This window comes from Rhinopithecus bieti, unplaced genomic scaffold (assembly GCF_001698545.2).
Source record: "Rhinopithecus bieti isolate Rb0 unplaced genomic scaffold, ASM169854v2 scaffold_5626, whole genome shotgun sequence".
NCBI classification, from domain to species: domain Eukaryota; kingdom Metazoa; phylum Chordata; class Mammalia; order Primates; family Cercopithecidae; genus Rhinopithecus; species Rhinopithecus bieti.
Window position 1 is genome coordinate 6,135,463 of NW_016805666.1, and position 16,723 is coordinate 6,152,185.

The 16,723-nt window shown below is 37.8% G+C and overlaps 1 protein-coding gene across 2 annotated transcripts in view; it reads right to left on the reverse strand.

Annotated features, from left to right (window-relative positions):
• FGF12 (fibroblast growth factor 12) overlaps positions 1–16,723 on the reverse strand; it is a 603,053-nt gene that overhangs the window by 357,265 nt on the left and 229,065 nt on the right. The window lies entirely within an intron of this gene.

Below are 16,723 nucleotides of genomic sequence, written 5' to 3' on the forward strand. Positions count from 1 at the left end.
AATTGCAGCATCTCACAATGCTTGCCTGTGCTCTGGTTTCACTTTATTCTGGAAAAGCTGGTAAAAAGTCACTTTATGTAACTGATGACTTGCTGGGCCAAACTAACTTTAAGACATATTATCTAATTATTTTTTAATCTCATGATATCATTATTATCACAATAACAAAAATGACAATAAAAGAGCAAAATACTACAAATAAAAGACTTAGTGAGTTTCCCACCATCAAATGGAATACTTAATTTTCCCTATACAAATTTCCACTTTTATCTAATTCTGTATGTGAATATAAAATTGCACATTACAAAAAAAACCCTTTCTCCTAATTCATTCTTCACTCCAGTGCCATCATTGCTATAGAAGACCCATTTAATTACCTATCTAAATCCTTTTTTTTTTCCTTCTTTGCCAAGAAAGTCTCAGTTTTCTTCAGAACAACAATGTGCTTAGTCCCAGGTAGCTAATAATAGTCAACGTAAGCCAAACTCAATAATACTATGTGTCACTTCTAGCCAGAAGTCACCTACTTTCGGTAATTAGACTTGGGAAGGAGCCTTTGCAGGGGTGTTTGGGAAACTTTTACTCCTCTGAGGAGAAAAAGAGACGAGGGTAGCCGGCATCACCCTGTCACCCTTTTGCTACTTTGAATTCAGGCTTGATATCTGGAACTGCAACAACTATCTTGAGACTAAAAAAGCAAGTCAGAGTATAAATGGCAACATGCTGAAGATACCACAGAAAGACAGTTTCTAGACACACCCAGGGGAACGACACACACTGAGACCTATCAGAGGGTGGAGGTGGGAGAAGGGAGAGGATCAGGAAAAATAACTAATGGGTACTAGGCTTAATACCTGTGTGATACAATAATCTGGACAACAAACCCCCATGACACATGTTTATTTAACAAACCTACACATGTACCCCTAAATTTAAAATAAAAGTTAAAAAAATACTAAGTTCCTTGTGAAATCCAGCAGAATGCCTACTTTCAGACTTAGTATTTGAGGAAAATCAATCCCCATGTGATGAAGACACTGAAGCCTGTAACTTACCACTGAATGCTTTTCTAAGTGATACATACAGGGGTTTTTTTTAGTAGCTCGGGACTTCTAAAAAAAAAGTCTCACCTTGTTTCTTGTGTTTCTCTTTAAATCTACTTTCCACTTAGCTCTCAAATAGCCACTCCAATTGCTCATGATTCTCTGAATTCTCTCTGTGGTTCGCTGCAGGATTTTGTAAATGGTTCTACCTCCATCACTGAAGTATTTTGCCATCTTTATTTTTCTTCATCAAAAGTTATGTTAGTACAGGTATATTTCATGACTCAGTAAGCCTACACTTAGTAATATTTCAATAAGAAATGCATATATGTTTATATTACACATATGTATATGTGGTTATTGTATATAAACTTATATATAAACATATATGTGTATGTGTATATATGTGTATGTATGTGTATACACACAGATATATACACACACACATATACATCTATACACATACATATACATATATATATTTTTACCAAAAAGACAGAGATTGAGCATATAAAACACTATTCATAAAAATCCCAAACTGAAAACCACTCAAATGGACACCAGTGGTAAAAAGGATAATGTGTGGTATGGTTATGGCACTGTAAGCGAACAAACTGCAACTACAGCCACATGCAACAATATGGATAGATCTCACAAAGATAACACTAAGCAAAGCACCTAGGCTCAAAAGAAGATGTACTGTATTATTTCACTGATTCAAGTTTTAAAACAGGCACCTAATCAATAGTGTCAGAGTAAGATAATTGTTGCCCTTGGGGAAGGCAGTGACTGGAAGGAGGAACGAGCAGAGCTGCTAGGATGCTGGGAATGTTCTGTTTTCTAATCTATGTCATAGTCACATGGTTGTGTTCCCTTTGTGAAATTACACCACGCTGTATATCTAAGATTCGCGCATTCCTCTGTATGTGATATTTAAAGAAATTGTTTTCCAAAGCAAAAAAAAAAGTTTAATCACACCAAAGAATTATCATTAACATTTCTTCTACAACACTTCCTTTGATTCCTTCTTCATTTCAATTTAACCTTTTTCTCTCTTATTCCTCCATTGAATTTTGTCTACACTTACCGTGTAACAGATATCCCAAGCTCCTTTGTATTACAATGTCTGAATATGTAAACACCTCTTCTCCCCATAAGACTATGATCTCTCTGATGGCAAGGATCTCATCTGTGCTATGTCACACTGCAATGCACCAGATAGATCAGTAATCATTGTTGAAGGGAGTTTTACTTCAAAATAGCTTTCTATAAAATATATGTACCAAAAGTCAGCTGTTGGTGTGTGCTTTTGTGTTTTTCAGTTTTCATAATCTAATATCATGAAGTTTTGCAATTCTGAAGGCAGCTGTAGTGTAGAAGGCACATTGGATGAAAAACTTAATGAATTTATTTGCAAGCCTTCACTCGACATCACCTTTAGCTATGGAAACTAATACAGGCAACTTTACCTATTAGATCTGCAATATCTTCATCTGAATTACGGGGATAATCATGTCTGCCTCACAAAATCGATATGTATGTCAAGAGACTTAATATATATAATGTTACGTAAACTCTGAAACTGCATATAAACTACAAGCATTGTTCTCCATTGTCTTCCAGTAGTATTTCGTAGCCTTTTTCATGGCATGTCACACCTAGAAAATTATAGTTACTGTACAATACACTAGAGTAAAATAACAAGGCTTCTTAGAGCTGGAGGACAGGTAATTATGCACACTGGCTAGAAAGCGCCAGAAAACCATAAATTTACTAAAATTAAAAATTCTTGCTCAGATAGGATCAAGGTATTGTGTCTCTCCTTCAAGCAACATCTACTAAGTTGAGCTCAAACACAATGGTAGGTCTACAAGACAGATTGCTCCAATCACCATTGGGATCAAAACAGGAGTGGCATTCATCATATAAGAGTATTCATACTACAGACTTAAATCTCCTAAACTGAATTTGGAATGTTTATTTAGGTTTGCATGGACTTTTTGGTGGCATCACAGGAAAAAAAGACTTTATAAAGGATGTTTTGTTTATATCTTACATATCTAATGAGAATAAATTTGTAAACACCTGATCAATATTTAAGAAGAAATGAAATACTTATTTTGTACATTTTCTTAATCACTTTTCCAGCAAAAGATTCTTATCATTAGTTAATATATAATTGTAACCTGATTCATTCATTTTTCTAACAAATTAGTTTCCAATTCTTTCCTATTTCCTCTACCCTTATGGAGAAAGAAAAAGTATATAAAAATGACATACACACACACATATACACAGGTAGGTATTGATGTTTTTCCTCTTAAACTACTGAGATATTAGTAGTCAGACGGGGAGGGTAGAGAAGAAGAAATTATTACACATTGCAGAAACTTTGCTGAAATAGTCTCATTTCCTCAGCATTTCTCAAAGCATGGTATACAAAATTATATTAGTTGACACCCAGACGAAACTGTTAAAAAGAAGTATGGTTATATTAAAGTAATTATTTTTATAGCAGAAAAAAACAGCATGTTAAACTTGTGATTTTACAGATACTATTACTAGGACAAAGCTTAATTGATTTTTAGATATGTTGATTTAAAGAAAAAGGAGCACACCGAAATAACAAAATTATTCAAGAGGTGCATGAATTTCTGGAGTTTCGGGCTATTGTGTTAGTTGATATTTGCTCCTCACATGTCATTAGGTGTCAGAAAAGCCTCCTTAATGGTGCTTTCCTCTGGATCAGTTCCCAAATTTTTCCAATTTATACACAGGATGGTAGAGATAAGAAGTGATGACGTAAGAGGTAAGAAGTGATGATGTCAGAGGTAAGAAGTGATGATGCCTCCCAAGTAGCTGGGACCACAGACATGTACTACCATGGCTGGCTAATTTTTGAAATTTTTTTTTTAGAGACAGGGTTTCACCATGTTGACTAGGCTCATCTTGAACTCCTGGGCTCAAGCAATCCACCCTTATTTTTAGGAAAACTTAGAAATAGTCATCTCAATGTGTAATCATGGGAATTACAAATTTAAGAGACAAACGGAAACACAAAGAGTTTCAGCATGCCTTGGCCAATGACAGCAGGCATCCTGGGTCTTAGTCCAGGTGCTGAGACTGTGTTCCTTTAGCAGATTTCTTCCTTGAACCTCAGCTTGCTCATCTGTGAAAGGACTAAATTATCTCCAAAGTTCCTCTCTGCAACATCAATCTGTGAGTCTATGTATAAAACATTAACTTTGCATCAGGAGCACAGTTAGCTGTTAAGTATGTCAAATGGACTTCTTCTTAACTAAGTGGCCCATAAATTAAATTGTTGCTTCTTCCCTCCAATTTATTCACTTATCCAAGTCCATGTGCTAAGAGTTTTATTATTTTACAGCAAATTTTACTACTACAAGGGAGACATAAGAAGGCCTCAGAGAATGTATTAGTCAGGCCTTGCACTTCTATAAAGAAATACCTAAGCCTGGGTACTTTATAAAGAAAAGTGGTTTAATTGGCTCACAGTTCTGCAGACTGTACAGGAAGCACGATGCTGGCATCTGCTCAATTTCTGGGGAGGCCTCAGGAAACTTACAATCATGGCAGAAGGTGAAGGGGGAGTAAGTAATTCACATGGCCAGAGCAGGAGGAAGAGAGAGAAAAGAGGGAGGTGTCACACACTTTTAAATAACCAGATCTCAGGAGAAGTCACTATTGCAAGGACAGCACCAAGGGTGATGGTGTTAAATCAGGAAAAACCGCCCCCATGATCCAATCACCTCCCACCAGGCCCCACCTCCATTTTAACATGAGATTTGGATGGGGACACAGATCCAAACCCTATCAGAGGATGACTTTTTTTCTGTTGTTTAGAAGAGAACTAGCTATATACCAAGGACACTGTTCTGACTCCTTGGATCAGAAGAGAATGACAGAACAGCATGTACCTAGAGATTTATCTAAACACTTCAGAAATCAAACGGCAAGTTTCATGTTTCCAGACACCTTCTGAAATATTTTCTACCATTTAGCATAACCAAGCATTTCTTGCATCTCTGTCTTACTCTGTAGCTTCCCCTCCAACCTCCATTAGAGCTCAGAAAATTCACTAGCTCTTCCTCTCATAACATCTTAGGTTTGACACAGAAAGTGAGAGCTAGAAGATACTTCGTAGGTCATTTATCTCTGCTTCATATCAGATGTTTAAATCCCTCTGCAATATCCCTACAGACATCCAGCATCTGTTTGTACAATAACAGTAACTGCAAAGTTGATAAGCAGCCGAAACATCCATTGTGTTGTCTATAATAGTACTTCCTGTTGGCACAGAGCTGCTTTTCAAACTAAATCTTTCAAACCTACTTCTACTTCCTCGAAATCATCAGACCATAATATCTTACTTCAATCTCTCTTGTTTACGTTAAATATTTTTAGTCTTTACCTGTTCCTTCTGAGTCATGATTCCAAATCCTACTAATATCCTGGTCACTATTCCCTAGATGTACTCTAGTATGATAACATTCCTTGAAAATCATGATTCCCAAGACCAAATATAATCTCCTCCTTCCCACTGCAAATGTTTTGTGATCTGCATGGAATACAAAGGCAGAACCTACTGTATCATGCATTCTATTCCTTCTCTCATTTGTGATTTATTTAATATGTGGAACACAGATTGAAACAGAGGGTGTAGTACAGAGAAACACCAGTGAAACTCAAGGGCTTATCTACATATTTGAAAGTGCTGTGGGAAGAATTGGAGGGTCTATACATATATATATATATATATATATATATATATATGTTTTGAGACAGAGACTTGCTCTGTCATGCAGACTAGAGTGCAGTGGCACAATCTCAGCTCACTGCAACCTCTGCCTCCCAGGTTCAAGCAATTCTCCTGCCTCAGCCTCTCGAGTAACTGAGATTACAGGTGCCTGCCACCGGCTACTTTTTGTATTTTTAGTAGAGACAAGGTTTCACCATCTTGGCCAGGCTGGTCTTGAACTCCTGACCTCGTGATCCACCAGCCTCAGCCTCCCAAAGTACTGGGATTATAGGCGTGAGCCACTGCACCCAGCCACTAATACATTTTCTACAGTCTCATTAACTAAAATCTCATAATCTAAAATCATCCTAATCTCTGAAGAAACCTAATAACAAAGCTATACTGAACAAAATTATACAACATATACATTTATATCTATGTATGCTTATATATATGTATATGAATATATAAAGTGTTCATACATAAACATTTTAATCAGTCTTACTTTGCATCACAAGCAGTAGAATATGAATGTTTTTTCCCAAGATACTTATATCATGCTGTATACAATTATTTTTATAAAAGCTGTTTTCTACAATTCATGAAAATTATATATATATAAACCTACCTATATATGTGTGTAAGTCTTTATCAATCATAAAGTGTTTTAGACCTACTTGATCTTTACAAAACTCCAGGATGCTGTAAACTTAAGGAAAGAATTAGCACACTCATTTTCAAATAACATACAAAGTTTGTCAAAATTCACATAGTTTTTAAATTACAGAGATAAAATTGTAACCCAGGCCTTTGTATTCCAAATCCAATAGCCCTCACCTTTTTGAGACAGGGTCTTGCTCTGTTGCCCAGGCTTAAGTACAGTGGCATAATTATAGCTCACTGCAGCCTTGACCTCCCAAACTCAAGTGATCCTCCCAACTCGGCCTCGAGTAGTTGGGACCACAAGCATGGGCCACCACCCCCAACTAATTTATATATATATATTTTTAGAGACAGGGTTTCCCCATGTTGGCCAGGCTCATCTCGAACCCCTGGGCTCAAGCAGTCCACGCATCCCGGCCTCCCAAATTGCTGGGATTACAGGCATGAGCTACTGTGCCCAGCCTAATCCTCACTTTTAAAAATAGGAAATCATTTGCTAAAATCCATGATCAAAGTTTTTCTAATCACAAATAGAGCTAGACTCTTATGTAAATACTCCCCAAAGAAACCACATGGACTCCAAAAACCATTAGCAGCCTCTAGTCACAAATGCTATTATCATTCTTAACAGGGGAAATTCAAAACCAAGAAAAGCCAAAGCAAGATGAAACATTTATAAAAAGTCTAACTTTCCACCCCAAGCTAATGGATTCTTGCCACCACTGCAACATCTTACATTGCTTAAAACAAATGTTCCCAAATCTAGTTCTACAGTATAATCTTGGGAGGAGCTTTTCTAAAATATAAATACAGAACCTTTCTGGTACAGAGGAGGTTTGGTGCAGGACAAGGCAATCTGTTTGACAAGAGCCTGATGTGACTCTGATATACTGGTCCAAGCCTGGCATTTGCCAGCCATGGGAAGATGCTTTTGTACTTGCAATATCCTCCCTCTTTTTCCTGCAACATCAGCTTTCCTTCTTTCTAGTCAATCTATCTCATCAGCATATAAATATGCTAATAATATTTTGCATAAAAACAATGTTCTCATGATCTCACATTCCCTTACTTCTCCACACAACTTTACTGCAAAACTCTTACAGAAGGATTTTTCCATGCTCACTGTCCCCACTATCTCACTTTCTAGTTTCCTGAGCCCTTTCAAATCAGACTTTCTCACCCACTTCTCCATTGAAACTGCTCACCAAGGTTACCAATGACCTCCATGTTTCCCAATCGAAAGATCCACTCCCAGTCTGCACATTGTGGATATCGCTCATCAAGTTGGTCATTCCTTTCTGCCACTTTCTTCACTTAATTCCTGTGTTATCACACTCTCCTGAATTTCCCCTACTTCTCAAGCTACTCCTTCTGGTTTTTTGGTAGGATTTAGCTCCTGATGGCTAAATACAGAACATTGCAGGCTTAGTCCTTATATCTCGTTTCTTCCATATTGACACTCACTCCTTACATGACTAAATACAGTTCTGTGGTCCTAAATACCATCTATATGCTGATGAATCACACACTCATATCTCAGCCCGAGCCTCTCCTAAATTCCAGAATTTTATCTTTCTCTTCAATGTCTCTTCTCTACTCTGTGTGAAATTTAACATATTCGAACAGAGCACTTTATTCCCCCACCCTCCCCCACCTCCACCCCACAACACAGATTTACTCTATTTCCCAAATCAGTAAAAGGTATCGCACTTCACCTCATTGCTCAGGTTCAATTACTTGAGTCATCTTTGAGGCCTCTCTTTCTCTCAAATCCCACCGTCAATCAATAGCAAATCTTGACAGTTCTGCCTTCAAAAAATATTCCAAGTCAGACTATGTGTCACTACTCAACACATTATCACCCTATTCCAAACCTCCCACCAGAAATCCTGAATAACCTACTAAATGGTCTCCCTGTTAGAGTCTGTTTTCATAGTGCAGCCAGAGGATCCATTTAAAATATAAATGGTTTATGCCATTGTTGTCCAAAACCCTTCCATGACTTCCCATAATCCTTATTCCAAAATAAGTGTCACGGCGTAAGACCCCAAATAATCTCCTTTCTTACCATGCTTCCTCACTTTGCTCTTGCCACGCTGCTCTTCTTCCTCCTCTTTAAATACGCCACATTTTTTTCCTGCTTCAGGACTTTTCCACCTGCTGTTCCTTCCAGCTGGGATACACCTTCCCTAGGTATTTGCAGGCTGGCTTGCTTCCTTACTTCCTTGGTCTTTACTAAAAAGCAATTCCCTTGGAGAAAACTGCTCTATCCAAAGAGTTCTTCTTTTCACTCTCTATCCCCTTAATGGGTTTATTCTCTTCATAGCACTTATTACCACTTCACATTCTATGATACGCAGGCAAGTTGTTTATTTTTTGTTTTACTTCAGCACTAGAAAATAAGCTTTCAAAATCAGCATTATTTTGCTCACCACTGAATCTCTAGCAGTTAAAATAGCACCTGGCAAACAGTAGGCCATCAATAAATGAATGAAGGAATAAATGAAAGACAGCAAACTCATCAGCCTGAAGCACATGTTCTTTCTTGGCCCCATGACTTGGTGCACATTTTCCCTTTTACTTAAAATGTTCTTTCTCATTGCCTTCTATGCCAAGCGGATGCCTATTTATATTTAAAAATGCAACTTGAATGATAACTTGCTTTCATCTCTGTTTGCTCCTGTGGATAATTATTCTTATCTTCAGTCTAGCACCTATTTTTGAGGATGTACTTTTGACTAGGTATTTGCTCCCTGACCACACTATGAACTCCCTGCGGCAGACGTTGACTTATCTTTGTATGCCCAAAGTCCGGCACCTACTAGAAACCAAATTATGTCTAAATATGTCTAATCACTAGTGCTTATGCGAGCTTTTACTTTCCTTCTGTCTGTGCTATTATTTTTATTAACAGCTGATGTTCATTACTGTGGTTGCCACACCTAAATGTCGTTCAATTGTTCTCTCTGCATTACAGATAAAAATGCACGTAGGCCCTAGGAATTAAACCCTGATCAAGTATATATTTGCTCACCATTGACTGAGAACTAGAGTGAGGCAAGACTTTAATAATAGAAGTAAGTCTGGATATTGGAGTCCATTACCACACACTTTGTAAGAGTCTAGTTATTAGTCACTAGTGAACGCATTAAAACAAGTTTAAATCAACAAAATGCATTCATCTCTATCATGTTATCCCACTCCACAACACAGATGGAAAAGTTTCTATTTAACTGATAAGGATAGCATCTTCTGTAAGCAGCATCATAATAGAATCGGTCAGAAAAAAATGTGTGCAACAAAATAGCTACTGGAAGATATACTTCTTATGCCAAAGAAGCTGTAAGGTTCATGTTGGTATAATTTGCTTCTGCCTTTAAATCCTCTCCAAAGTGATATAAAATGAAGCTTCATTTTATCCCTGATATAGCCTTTGTGTTATGAATAAATCAAATATAACAACAGTGGTAATAAAGAAGTTATATCTGTGTCATGCTTTTTCTATTTTATGCTTTGGACATACACTATTTCATTTAAACTTCACTATGCTTTGATGGGAGCAAGGATGATCATAATCACTTTACAGATCAGAATTTTGAGGCTCAAAGAGGTTAAGAAACTTGCCGAAAGTCATGCATTGAGTGGCACCAAAAGAACTAGATTTCAACCCAGGTCACAAGTCTACAAATCCGAAGTGTACTAAGAGGTACAAGTTCTGGATTCAAAGATTCAGCCACTTTACACAGACTTGGGGCTTTGAAAAAAACATCTCAAGCTTACTGGCCCTCAATTTATTCATCTGCCAAATAAAAGGGTGCATTCAATGCCTCCAGTTGTTGCTAGCATCTCAATATTAAGATTCTGCATTTAAAGTCGCTTATGCTCTCTGCACTTAAACTCTGTAACTTTCATTAGAAAGTTACAACCCAGGTATTATTTTCTCTTCCTGAAATCTTCGTTGCAATAATAACAGCAAGGTGCATTAGAATTAGTGAAACTTGGTCATGCCTAAAGGATTCATGAGGCGAGAAGATCAATCAAAACAAAGTCCTGCCTCAGTGTCAATGTCTGCCTTAGAAATGCACTTTCACCTTTCTGAGACAGCTGGCTATTTTTGGTCATAAGGAACCTGCTAAGGATGCCCATGTGGCTTGGAAAGCAGAACTGACACAGATCTGAAGTCACTGGACAATCCCAGCTCCACATACTTTCACTTATTTTTCCTCTTACATAGCTGGAAGGATTGACTTGAGTCTCAAGTGCTCACTCTAGTTCCAGCTCAACCAAGAACCATACCCTTTCCATTTAAAAGGTGAGATGACAAGAGTACACCTATTTACAATTCCCGGGAGAGAGGAGGGGAAGGTCTAGAAAATAGAATAGGATTTCAGACCATTCTCAGTTTGTCCCTGTGGTATTGCTGATATAATAAATCCAACTTCCCCCCGCCACACACAGAATAGTCAGGCAACTTCTCAGCAGATGCTACAAATTTCCCTCTACGCCAGTCCACTGTGCAACAGCCTAATCTATCCTACTTAGGTTACTACTCTTTCTGCTTCATTCAATGCCCAGTTGCTTCTGAGACTAATCCAACTCTGAACACAGAATGTTTTTTCTAGTTAACATGAATGTAAGAAATCAGAGAACATTAGCCAAGCAAGACTGCTCCTCCTACTATGACTGAATATGCATTCCCAAGTGAAATACAGATAATAAATACCTACATTGTGCTTAACAGGTGCCAGCACTATCCTAAGAGCTTTCATAAATTAACTCATTTTAATCCTCACTACAATCCCCACAAAGTAGGTGCTATTGTTTTTGTTTTTTTTTTTGTTTTTTTTTTTTTTTTGTTGTTGTTGTTGTTGTTGTTGTTGTTGTTGTTGTTGAGACGGAGTCTCGCTCTGTCACCCAGGCTGGAATGCAGTGGCCAGATCTCAGCTCACTGCAAGCTCCGCCTCCCGGGTTTACGCCATTCTCCTGCCTCAGCCTCCCGAGTAGCTGGGACTACAGGCGCCCGCCACCTCGCCCGGCTAGTTTTTTGTATTTTTTAGTAGAGACGGGGTTTCACCGTGTTAGCCAGGATGGTCTCGATCTCCTGACCTCGTGATCCGCCCGTCTCGGCCTCCCAAAGTGCTGGGATTACAGGCTTGAGCCACCGCGCCCAGCCGTAGGTGCTATTGTTATTGCCATTTTACAAATGGAGAAATTGAGGCACTGAGGGGCTAAAGAACAACCTTGAAGGTTGTTCAAGATCGTATAAGTGGTACCTCTCAGAGCCATGTAAAACCCAGCAACGTGGCTCCATAGTCCATCATCTCAGCCGCTATAGTTGACGATTTCACATCAGGCTACCTCTTTCTAAATCTGATAAATTTGTTTTAACAGGGATACATTTCAAAAACACAAAATTGAGTGAAAAATAAGATGCAAAGAGATCAGCAGAGTTAGATACCATTTATATAAATGTTTACAACACTCAAAACCATTACATATATGTTAAGAAGGTAAACACATGGACTGGAGGGACACACACCAAAATCATTAAAGTTGTTACCCCTGAGAAAAAAAGAATTGGAGAATAGAGCTAGGAAGGGTTCTAATAATTTTAGTTGCATCACTAATATTTAACTACTTCATTAAAAAAAAAACCTGAAATAAACATGATATAAAGTCAGCAAATTTTTTCATTCTAAGTTTTAGGTGTATTGGTGTTTGTTACAGTATTCTCTGAACATTTCTGTATCTTAACCTGAAAAACAAACTACGTATATTTTTTCTTCTATTCCTTCCTGTGCCTTCCCAATTCCAATGCCAGGAACTCTACTTCCAGTTGAAGTCATGGAATCCATAAGTATTGCATTTTGGAAAACAAAATCGTAATGATGACTCATCTAGGGCCAGTCAGCCTAACAGTGACTACAAATAGAATATTTCCAGCTGAATGTGATGAAAACAACACAACAACCAATCCACTTAACTAGAATTTGAACTGAGCACACGTACACAATGACAGCAGCCAACCATAATTGCCAGAGAAGATAACCTACAAACAAAAATATTTGGGAGAATTTATTTCTACTCCAAACATAGCAGTCTCTGCTAGAACAATGACAATGCTGTTTAAGAATGACACACTTTAGACATCATTAATATCTTAATTAGGATCAGTTTTGCTCACCTGTTATCTCCCTTATCAAACTATGGGTTCTTTTAAAATAGGGTTCATGCAGGCACATTGCTTGGCACATGACACAGGTCTTAGTAATGCTGGTTGAAGAAAACATATAAATGAAGCTATATTTCATAATGTTATTCTTTCCCAAACCTAAAACATTCAACTCTTCAAGCAGTAGGGTGACCAATGAGGCTGGCCTTTAAAACTCCTATAACTAGATAGATACCAATCTGGGAAGTGTTCGTAATTTTTGCTCCCTAGGATAGAGATTAGAATTTTCCCTTGTCCTAGAAACTACTTTGTTTTGAGAGGGACTGCCTGGTGAGTCTTTCTAATCATATAAATCTAAGTCCATTTCCTATTCTTTGTTCTTGGAAATCCCCCCTCCCACCACCACCATTGTAACAGATGCTTCCAACGAGGTGTTAAGTATTTTGTTTAGTAATTTACATTGGGTATATTTTAAGCAGAACCAAGTCTAAGCAGACTTAAAAATTTTTCCTCTGCATTTGGCTGTCCTATTTGAAAGTCCTTGTTTATCATTCTTAGAAGAACCGTCTTATTTTTCCTAAAAGTCTGTGAGAACGCATCATCCCAAGAAGAGCATGTCAGACTAATCTCTTTGCAATCTACGTTGTATAACAGATAATGGAAAGGTGTAATGCTACTTGGGCCGGACTCCTGGTGTTTCTCGTCCAATATTTAAAACAAAATAACCCACACACGTAGAAATGTACAGATAACTACTGTGATTACTTTTTCTGGACCAGGAGTGGCCAGACTGTGTAGATTACTGTGATTACTTTTCTGTACCAGGAGTGGCCCGACCATGCCCTGTGGTACAAGTGTCTCTCCTAAAAGACAGGGATGCTCCACCTTCAGTCATGTGGCAGTAAGAAAAGCAACTAACGTTGCAATGGGAGCAGGAACTTTCTCTGTGTAATCGGGAGTAGCGCCTAATTGCTAGAGGAAACAAAGAATATCCATTATGCATATCTAGGCTAGGAGTTAGAGAAGAACAAGAGGCTGTTCTAGGGACCACATGGCCTAAGGGCTGTAGAAGCAGTGATAGCTAATATCTATCTCAACATTTCCATTTCCTACACTGTAAATACACTTCCGTTTTCTGTAGGAATTCAGCAAATTATTCCAAAGACCCACAGTCTGGTTTTTCTTAAGACTGAAAGAGGAGAGTGGCAAAGTTCTTGCATCTCAGTGGCTCTGAGTGAGGAAAGTTGGTGGATACGTCAAATTAACACCAGGATAAATTTGTGGAATGTATAAATACTTGCAGTGTTTCTTAGAAATTACTTGGTGGCAGAAAACAGCAAGAAAATGAAAATCAGCAATCTACTGAATGAGCCTAGCTATCAGGACTTGAGAAATGAAAGTGAATTTACTTTTAGTCACAGGTTAATGAGGTCAAAATTTCTGTTATATGATTTATAATGTTAAATTTTAATATGATTTTTGCTTGCCTCCTGTCCTGATCCTCTGAAAAATCTAGCAACATAAGAAAGGGTTGAAAATGGATCACCATAGACTATTCAGTAGTAGTGTCACTATGCTGAATTCCAAAAAATCAGTGATCCAAAGTCACTTAAAAGACTATCATCCAAGTTATATGTTACAGCCAAATTACTCCCCAATACCATTTTACATTTTTTAATCAATGAAAAACCAAATTGAAATGTTTTCTGAATTCTATGGATATGGATTATTGTTAGTTTTTGTTGTTGTTGTTGTTATTTTTTGTTGTTGTTTGTTTTAAGAGTTTTGCTCTGTCACCCAGGCTGGAGTGCAGCAGTGTGATCTCGGCTCACTGCAAGCTCCGCCTCCCAGGTTCACGCCATTCTCTTGCCTCAGCCTCCTGAGTAGCTGGGACTACAGGCACCCACCACCACGCCCGGCTAGTTTTTCAGTATTTTTAGTAGAGACGGGGTTTCTCCGGGTTAGCCAGGATGGTCTCAATCTCCTGACCTCGTGATCTGTCCACCATGGCCGGCGATTGTTAGTTTTATGGAAACAAACAGAAATCTCACAAATGCAATAGGCTGTATATAGACTCCTATTGCTTTTTACCAGAATAAAGGTCTGTCTTAAACAATAAGGAAAAGCTCAACATACAGATCAAATTTTCAAATATACTCAAAGATTTAGTATTGGTGTACATTGTTTGCCATAAATTAAAAGAAGGAATAAGTTAGGTTAAACCATTCACTCACAGCATGCATTTGGTATTTTACAGCACCGGGAAGGATGAGTGGCAAGAAAAAGAGGAGTAGAAAAAGTACTGACTACCTGTCCAGGATTTCACAGGTTAAGCACCTTACAGACATTAATACGTTTAATCCTGAGACCACTTCTATAAACTAAGCATTATTATTAAGCCCCATTTCATTTATGAGTCACAGGAAAACCAGGAAACTAGCCCAGTTACACAGTCAGTGAATGCCAGAGCCAGGACATAAATTCCTGCTTTGTCTACAAGACCTTTCTTCAACTTCTAGATTCTGCCTCCCACTGAATTCCCCAAATGTGTGCCCCAAGGGCTGTCTGGTGGCCTTATGGAGTTCAATCGGCTGCATACCCTATTTAGGAGCAATTTAACTCTTGGATTTCAAATACAATATACCTAATTTTCAACCTTTGCCTTGAACTCTTATCCAGCCACCAATGACATGACCCCAGGAGGTTCTTTTCACTCTTCCATCACTTCCACTTAGCGTGTAAAAAACAAAAACAAACCAACATAAACTTTCCATTAAACCAACTCTCCCTCACTCAGTCTCTGCCAATGTTATCACTCAGCAACTGTTTCATTTATTCTTATCCCTTCTTAAACATCAGTTTTCCTCTTCTCTAAAACCCTGAAATACTCCTTGACATTATGATTCATTTAGGCATTTAAACACAGGAATCCATAACTTACGGTGTCATGATTTACAGAATAACTGGTCCTTAAAAATTGCATTAGAAATTCTAATTATCTTTCAAACACCACTCTCTGGAATTATGTTCTGCCCTTCCCCACTTCTTTCCCACCACTATAGACTCTTCTGCTGTCTGTATGTAACCTCCCTCCATCTTCAATTATACGGCCCCAAAAACTTAGGGTACAAGAAGAAAGGAGTAATTTCAGAGACTTTTGTTTCTTGTGTCATGTAACAACGAAAATCTCAAAATGTGCTCTATGCTTACTTCAATATAAGAAAGAGAAGGGAGAATCAACATAATCGCATGCCCTTCCGCAAGGGTGAGAGATGCTCCATTGTGAAGAGCGACAGCTAGTGGTCAGTGGATGGAGTAGCACACTGCTCAATTCCTGGGGTCTTCACAGGCAAAGAGAGGGTAACGCAGAAGTTGGTTCTGACCAGAGGAAGCTTTAGTTGTACTCTACCCTATCTCTCCTTCTATGCCGTTCCTGCAAGGCTGCTTATCACCAGTGGTAGGTACTGGGGACACTCTGACACTGAAACTGTAGAGCCAATAAATGAGGCCAATACCCCAAGTTGAATCTCTAATGAATTTTCCAAAAAGCAGAATTCATTCATGTAATCTAAAATATTTTTGTACTCCTTAAAGGTGGCAAGCACCAGGCTAAACACTAGACATAAAATTAAGAGGAGAAAAGACCTGCCACCCTTAAGGAGATACAACGGATAGATAGATAGATAGATAGATAGATCATATATAGAGATATATATTGACATATATATGTCAATCTAAATGTCAAGCAAAGAAATTGGTTGAATTGATTATCCCACCCACATATAAGTGACTACTACACAGCCATTCAAAATACTTTTAAGAGTATTTTAACATGTAACACACTGTTGATATAATGTTAGGTTTAAAAAAGAAAAGTTTATAGAAGAATATATGGTATAATACTATTTTGTAAAACAAAATGGATATCAAATGTGAATAGTAGTTATCTAGGGTGAGAACATGAATAATTTTTATATTATTTTGCTTATCTGTATTTTTTTCAAATTACTAGAATGAATTTGTACTACCTTTATAACTAGAAAATGCATAAATGCGCAAACATTCTTTTTTTTTTTTTTTTTTTTT